The sequence below is a fragment of the Wyeomyia smithii genome, chromosome 2 (assembly GCF_029784165.1).
Source record: "Wyeomyia smithii strain HCP4-BCI-WySm-NY-G18 chromosome 2, ASM2978416v1, whole genome shotgun sequence".
Taxonomy (NCBI): Eukaryota; Metazoa; Arthropoda; class Insecta; order Diptera; family Culicidae; genus Wyeomyia; species Wyeomyia smithii.
Window position 1 is genome coordinate 268,462,819 of NC_073695.1, and position 8,196 is coordinate 268,471,014.

Genomic DNA, 8,196 nt, shown 5'->3' on the forward strand with positions numbered 1-8,196 from the left:
CGTCAGTTTCACCTGAGCTCAATAGACTGCGCTGCTAAAACTGTCACCCGGTTTCAGACAGAGTTCCCAGTTTTCTTGATATGATATTTTCGACAAAATAGAAAGATTTCGCGCTAACTCGACGAGATGTGGGTTTGTAGGCCTTACTAACCTAACTTTGTGGGTTTGTAGGCCTTACGCAAAGCCTAAGCTACTTCGCAATTCTTTTTTCGAAAACTTATCTGTAGTAACATTTGAAAAAGGCTGAAGGCTTTTTTTTTTAAATTTAATAATTGATGCTGGTACATATCAGATATGCAACTTAGGAATCAGAAAGAGGGACACCAGTTCTTATTTGTTGCTTCACGTCCCATATTACAAGCGGTTTCGGCGCGTTCCATTCACGGTCTGTTGACCTTGGCCGTCGGCAGGTGTTGGGAATGGTCGAATTGGTCTTCCTAGTGAAAAGATCTTGAGTTCTGCGGACCACTGGGAGGTTCGAAGTGTCACAGTTTTTTTCTTGCAGCCGGATTGTTAGTCGTGCTAGAAGTTGTAGAACAAGCAGGTCGATAGGCAGTACTCTAGCTTCGGCCATTATAGCGAGTGTGGTGGAGGCCTAGTGTGGTTGGTAATGTCTCCGCCAACCACGCTCGACGCCTGGGTTCGAATCCCACCGCCGACATAGGTGTCGATGGTTGTGAGGTGGCGTGATCCACTCACAACCAACCCAACTGGTCTAGATTCAATCCTAGCCGACACCGGGAGATTTTCTGAGGCGAAAAATCTCTGGGATCACGCCTTCCATCGCATGAGGAAGTAAAGCCGTTGGCGCCGGTCCGTTAATAAACGGGTCGTGAGTTAGGGTCCTGGGTGTGGAGTCGCCTCCCTGGGCGTCGGTGATTGGCCACAACAGTGGCGGAACTAGACCGACGGAAAATAAGCGAGAATAAAAATCACAGGAGGGTTGTGTGCAAAGCCACGACCGCAAGGTTGAAGTAGAATACTTTTACAAGAAAGATAACCCGGCTGCTTGCGTGTCAGTCATTTTGAAATCGGATTTGTTTCGTATTTACCGCTTGTTAGGCACAGTATCAACAAATCGTAATAAACATCACACTGCTGTGCATTTGCAGCAGCATCAAACCTCAGTTGCAGTTTTATAATAACCATTCATTATGCTCTTCCAAAAACATTTAGTAGCCTTGAAAAAGGCAGATTGCTGCAATTGCAGTTTTCATTCAATTATTGCATAAAAGCTTCATGGTCAGTTATACCCGCTGCGACTGTCAAACTATTCGTAGCCATGACACAGTTGTGGCCGCTATACGCAGCCATTGGTATCCGCTGTCCCTGCATCAGCTGGCCCAGTTGCTATCGATGCTGAGATCCGCTGCAACTAGTGCGCTATCCATTGCTGCGCCACAGCTGTGGCCGCTATCCGCTATCGCTGGTATCCACTGCACTGATACTGCTGCTGCTAAGGGATGATTGCTGTTGTCGCTGTCTAGAACTATTATATGATTCTGTATATGATTCTGTCGACCGTGCTTGGGAAGCAATCATATAACGACCAATCAGAGGTCGAATTTTTCGTTTTAACAAGGCTTGACTATTTTCAATAGTACAATAGTGTGAATAATATAATTTCAATTATCTTCAATTAAGAAGAATCTTAGAAGATTTTCCAATCTATTGCTGCAAGAACGAAAGAAATCCATCGAATACTAACCGATTTATTAGCATTTGAAATTGGACATATTTTTCACTTTTTTCGGTTTTTAGATTTTCATTTCACATCCCTATGTAGCCGAACTTCCTGTGAGAAGTATTCTACTTCAAAATTGGACAACTACAACAGAATTCGATTGCATCCCGCACAGAATGTCTGCTTGTGTTGATGCCAGAAAATTATTAACCTTCAATTATTTTTTTATTTGCCTTGAATAAAGCATTTTGCGGTTCAAAATCGGTTGCTAATTACAACTTTTGAGCTGCCCTAACATTGGGGGAATTAAGATACACGGACAACATGCACTATGGAAGCTATTTCACATTAGTAAATTCGACGGGTGAGACAGATTTGAATTGCTAGGATGCAACACAGAATGCTTGCTTGCGTTGACAAAAATTATTAACTTTCAATGACTTGTTTATTTGCCTTGAAAAAAGCATTATGATTTCCAAAATTAGATTTCCTGATGGCAATCTTCATGTTGCCCCAACAGTGGGGGAGAAATGGCAGTCTGGCGACACACACTGAGAAGAACCGCGCTGCTTCTGAAACGTGGTGACCAACCACAGGACAAGTGTTTAATTTGAAGGCAGCCACAGGCGCGACCCGCTGCTATGGTCTGTTACTGCTGAGAGCCGATATCTGCTGTTACTGCTGTCAACATTGTGGACGGTCCATCCAATTCACCTTCCGACTAATGAATGTAGCTAGTTTTCCCAAAAACACTCTTTTATATCCGAAGGGTGCTACGTAGTAGGCCACGCCTTTCAGTTCAGGTTTGCCATTTCCTTATGTTCTTTAGACGAATTATTCCACAATTCGCATTTGATTTTTGTATCCAGCGAATAAACACCGATGGTGCTCTCACATACGCAACGGTTTTATCCCGTATCTTACTGTGGTTTGTAACATCAAGCGATTTCGTTTGCTCGCTGTTGCGTGTTGCATCATGTTGCAACTTGGCAGCTGGCAGACGACGAAATTCTGTTTATGCTGATTGATTGAATCGACTTCATATTAGCTCTGCATAGTCGAACTAACTGCTTTTGTGAATGCGTTCTAACAGGGCAGTTTATTATTCAATGTCGGTTATGCTGATCGCAGCCTTTGCGCTGCTTCTACAGTGGGGGGTTTACTAAATAAAGTGAAAGTAAAAATTAGACAACTACAACAGTATTTGATTGCATCCCGCACAGAATGTCTGCTTGTGTTGATGCCAGAAAATTATTAACCTTCAATTATTTTATTTGCCTTGAAAAAAGCATTTTGCGGTTCAAATCGGTTGCTAATTAAAACCTTTGAGCTGCCCTAACATTGGGGGAATTAAGATACACGGACAACATGCACTGTGGAAGCTATTTCACATTAGTAAATTCGACGGGTGCGACAAATTTGAATTGCTAGGATGCAACACAGAATGCTTGCTTGCGTTGACAAAAATTATTAACTTTCAATGACTTGTTTATTTGCTTTGAAAAAGGCATTAAGATTTCCAAAATTGGATTTCCTGATAGCAATCTTCATGCTGCCCCAACACGGGGGGAATAATGGCTGTCTGGCGACACACGTTGAGAAAAACCGCGCTGCTCCTGAGACGTGGTGACCAACCACAGGGCTAGTGCTGCTGCTAAGGAAGGACGACTGCTGTTGTCGCTGTCTTGAACTATTATGAGCGGCTCCGGCTGAAACAGGCTCTTATATAGGCCAAATAGCATGTTTTCAATTGCAAGGTATATGATCCTGTCGACCGTGCTTGGGGAGCAAGCATATAACGACCAATCAGAGGTCGAATTTTTCGTTTTGACAAGGCTTGACTATTTTCAATAGTACAATAGTGTGAATAATAAAATTACAATTATCTTATTTTGAGAAGAATCTTAGAAGATTTTCCAATCTATTGCTGCAAAAACGAAGGAAATCCATCGAATACTAACCGATTTATTAGCATTTGAAATTGGACATATTTTTCACTTTTTCCAGTTTTAGATTTTCATTTCACATCCCTATGTAGCCGAACTTCCTGAGAGAAGTATTCTACTTCAAAAAAAATAGCGAGTGTAGGGCTAGTGATGAAGGCTCCCGAAGCGAGTTTGACCATCCGGTTGTATGTTGGTGTTAGTAGTTTCACGGTCGAGTCTCCTCTGCTAATTATTCCAATTCCATAGAGTAAGCGTGCGTGGGCACCTCGAGTTATTCTTGCTCCAACGATGGTCAAAATGCGTAGTCTGGTGGCGCAATTTTTAACGGTCAGCCTATAGTGTGCTCTAAAGCTGAAAGTTCAATCTAAGATATCTCCCAAGATTTTGAGCTGGTTCGTTTTTGGAACAGGGATGCGGTCAACAGTTGTGTCTTTCTTAGGTTGTCGGCGAAGATTGGGGCTCCCATAGAAGATGGTGGATTTGGTCGGCGATATTGCGAAGCCGATGCTTTTTGCCCGATTGACGACCGCGTTGATTGCAGTTAGTAGTTTCCGACCTAGCCGTTGTTTTTAGAGCCAGTCACAACCAGCAAGATGTCATTGGCGTAGAGAAGAATCTGGATTTCATTAGGAACAGCTTGAAAAACCGGTTGCATTGCCACGAGGAATAGAGTGACGGATAAAACAGAGCCTTGCGGGACTCCGTTCTCTAGTGTATTTATCTGTGTTAATTGCCCTGCTACCGCTACTTGAAACGTATGATTCGATAAGAAGCTGGCCAGTATGTTGAATAGTCGTCCTGATCCACGCCATTTCTTCAACGTCCTTAGAATCCCATGCCTCCAGGTAGTGTCCTACGCCTTGGAAATATCCAGCGACGCGATCAAATAGTGTTCGTCTTTGTCTGGTAGGTACCTTTCTAGCTCCGCGAAATGCGTGTCAGTCCCGTGGGGATCGGAAGGCATGTTGTCGTCTGTCGAGTCGTCCATTGGCTTCCAATTCCGTAGTTTGTCTCTTTTTAACTATCCTCTCGAAGACCTTGGATATGCAGCTTATGAGTGTAATGGGTCGAAAGGCCACCAGTCCAGTTTCGGTTGAGTTTGGCTTGGGTATTTGGATGACGATACCAGTCCGCCAACTGCTCGGGAAAACACAGTTGTGCTAGATCCGGTTGAACATCTCCAAAAGTGCAGTTTTTACTGACAAGGGAAGCCGTCTTAGCATTGGGTACCCGACTGAGTCGGGGCCTGTGGAGAGACTTCTCTCTTTATCGTTGTATTCCTTATATACACCGGTCGCAGGGTTAGAGAAACTGCGCTCAGCTTTCTCCTTTGCTATTTGAAATGTTGCTGGGTAGCTGGAGGTTGCTGCCCTTTCGTTGTAGTGGTGAGCCAATATTTCAGCAACTTCTGCAGGATCGTCAGTTGGACCTGATGGGCCTCGAATAGCTTTAGTGTAATGGCGGCGTTTGCCACTCAGTGTGTTGATGCACCGCCACAATTCCGTCGTCGAACTTGTAGGAGAGATCTTGGCCACGATGATTGCTTTTTGGTGTCCCGGACATCTTTTTTTTGCGGTTGCTCGAGCATGCTGGAACGCATGCAGGGCCTCAAGTTTTTTCGGTTCGTCGTCAGTAAGCCGCCGTAGGGCTCGCAGTTTTCCTTTGAAGTCTGATAGCAAATTTAACCTCCGGGCACCACCATGGTACCGCCTTGGGACCCGTCTTTCCGCTTATCTGTGAAATGCTTGCTTTGCTGCCGACAGTATTCGCTCTACGATGGTGTTCAAATCGACCGAAGCGCCGGGTAGGATTGAAGCTGAAGTTAGCCGTTCGAACTGCATCCAGTCTGCGCGATCGTAGAGCCATTTTTGCCTAGCCTTCGCAGACTATGACCACACGAGGAAAAATTCCGATAGGGAAGTGATCACTGTTGTGCGACTAGTTTTGTGGCGAGTAAGTCCGAACAAAGTGATAGATCGATCGATGACATGGAACCAGTAGCAAGGTTCAAGCGAGTAGGAGAACCATCGTTTAAGATCACAAGTTTTCTCATGAGAGCTTTTTCGGGAATAAATCGACCGAGGGAGTCTGCATGACAGGATCCCCATGCAGGGTGATGTACGTTGAAATCTCCTAGTACCAAAGCTGGTTCAGGCAGCTGCTCGAGAAGCTCTGCCAGTTGGTCACCAATGTGTCCTGAAGTAGACGGAAGATAGATTGAAACCACTGTACAGCTGTGGGTATCTGCATGCGAATCGCTATCGCCTGCAAGATGGTCTGGATCCAATAAGGTATATACGAAGGAGCGGCAGATGAGCGTGGCTGCAAGTGTTGGGCAGCAACATTTCTCGCGTACTGAGATCGTGACGTCACAACAACCAATTGAACACAGTTTGGCATAGGAAAATGTATAGATTTTGTTTGAAATCGTATAAAATGCATTATATTGTTGTACTATGATAATATCAGGAACAACATGTGTCATAGATTAACTAAACTAGCCCACCTTTAGAGAGATCTTCAAAATATTTTTTTATGGCAGTCGTCTTCGGGAGAGTCTTCAATTTCATAGGTTTAAATGCCCATTTTGGGGTTTCTTTCCAAAACCAATAGAGCGACATAATTCAGGTCCACATGTCATCCTCTTCAACACTTGGGGTGAGTTCTTCCGCGATTCCAGGTTTGTCCAGGTGGCAACTCATAATGAATTTCTCTTCGAATGGTGTGAAATATGTATTTTGATATTAGGCCGAAAGAGCGTATTTTTCAGCTGGTGCTTCTATCTTGTGTTACCTTAAAAACACTGCTCCGTCCGTGATGATGGATTCACCGATGAAAGTGTAGAAATTGTTGGAACAGCTAAAACGTAAACAATTACTTTTGGACCGCTACGAATGATGAATTGATACATTATCTTCCGATGCTAAAATGCGCCAGGAATCGGCCTAGAACCTATGCTCGAAATCCTCAAACATTGCGAGAAGATTTGGTACCCGACAGTACAAACGCCAGCGTTTCTCAACATCCGGATTTTTGGGAGAAGCTTGTATGCTTATGCCTAACTTTTAGGCTTGATATGATTTATCTCCACACGAATGCATTCGCGTTTTTTGGTAACCGTAGAACGTTAGAAACTCGAAAAAAGTACAATTCGTCGAACATCCGCACTGAATGTCGAACGTAAACTATTTTTGTGACGTCACAACTTTTAACTCGCCACCTCTGATCGCATATCGAGAACTTATCTGCCACTCCTTTGTAATATACCTTATTGGTCTGGATCTGGGGTTTTCCTAAGGTATCCCTTCGTGGATTGCTAGGCCAACCCCATGGGTCCACGTATTGCTGGGACCGCTTTCAACCAATAGTGTGTAATCCTTCCCAATGAAATCTGCGGGTAGAGTTTCGGCGTTGACCATATTTTCTTGGATGGCAATTACAGCAAGTTGATAGTCCGCAATGAGTTGCTTTAACTCACACTTGTTAGCGCGTAGACCACGGAGGTTCCACTGCAACGCGAGGCATCTCTCCGAAGGCCTATGTTGGACATCCGGAATCGATGCAGATGATGATGGTGATGAATACGGTGAATTTTCCATTTTTATTGTTGTTGGAGTGGTTGGGAGCGGGGTGGGGATTGTCTGTGGGTGTATAGGGGGGTGTGCTAGAGGTTGTTTTTATGTCGAATTCGTTTTTACGGCAGGACTATCCCGTCCCGGACTACGCTTTGCAGCTGAAAAAAAAAACACTTTCCGAGCAGTTGCAATGGTGTGCGTAATACCAGAGGTAACTGTCACTTTTGTTTTGGTCATTATCGCCATTGTCTTTTATCGCATTCGTGCTACTGTACGAAAAATTTGCCAATTCTAGATAAACATTTCAAAAGGTCCTATCTGCTTTTATCGTTTTTCCGGAGCGTCTTTTTATTTTGGTAATGGTTCAGTTTTAGTAACTTTCCCAAGCGTGGTTTTCGTTCAGAAGGCTAGAGTGATCCCTCCACTATCAACTCGTGCAAATAACAAGGTATAAAAGGTGTTTAATAAGTTATGGTGATTGAATGAAAGTGATCGATCAAAAAATCGATCAAAGCAGATAGAACCTTTTGAAATGTTTCTCTAGAAGTTACTGAAAAATGACGAAATAACAAAATAAAATAAATAAAGTTCAACCTGATGTTTGACACGCGAAGAACGATAATCAAAGCAAACCGATTTTGACACATTTTTTTTTTATTTTGACACATACGTGTGAATGTGTTGGTGTCTTCAAAACTGCACTCTGTTTCTTGCGTGGACTGTCCGGCACAGAAAAGGGTAGTCCGGGATAGTCCGGAAAATGTAAAAAAACAGTGATAGGACAAAGTGTAGTCCGCGGGGTAGCTACACCGCAAAAACGAAAACGACATTAGTTTCTGGGCTTCGTTCTTGATGGGGATCGGGAACGGGGGATGGGCTGTGTAAAGTGGTTCCCATTATCGATGTTGTTTGTAGCTGACTGTTGTGTGTTGTGCTTCCGTTTATTGTTGCTGTTGTTTAGTTCTGCGATGGGAAAACCGAAGAAAGGTGG